The following is a 478-nucleotide window of genomic DNA, read 5'->3' as shown; positions in this document are numbered from 1 at the left end:
CCCCCCCCTCCCCAAATTGTTCATTTTAGCAGCATTTTCTGCTGTGTTTTTGCAGAGGAGAAAAGCGGCACGCACAGTCCACACCTCGCCTCACCCTCCGGCCATGCTGGCCACAACCCAGAGGAGCTTCAGCTGCCAAAAAAATTGTGTGTCCATTTTTGATGGAAACTTTTGAGGAAAGGTTTTAAAAGGAAGTAGCACGTTGGTGGGTTTATCCCAATATTTTTTCTTAATTCAAGCAGCAAACGCACCCTGAATAACTCCAATTCCACCTCTCTGGCCATAAGGAAAAATACACTCACTACCAAAAGCCCTGTTTCACCTGCACTCCTGTATTTCCTCCCCAAGCAGGGAGTCACGCAGCACAGTTCCGCTGGCAGGCACTGGGTGCCTTTGTGGGCATCAGCACCCATTTGCACTTGGGGAAACAGAGGCGGGGGCAGCTCCAGCACCCCCTCCTCCTGCTCCCCGGTGTTAA

Source organism: Pygoscelis adeliae, unplaced genomic scaffold (assembly GCF_000699105.1).
Source record: "Pygoscelis adeliae isolate BGI_AS28 unplaced genomic scaffold, ASM69910v1 Scaffold436, whole genome shotgun sequence".
NCBI classification, from domain to species: Eukaryota; Metazoa; Chordata; class Aves; order Sphenisciformes; family Spheniscidae; genus Pygoscelis; species Pygoscelis adeliae.
Note: the sequence above shows the minus strand (reverse complement) of the source record.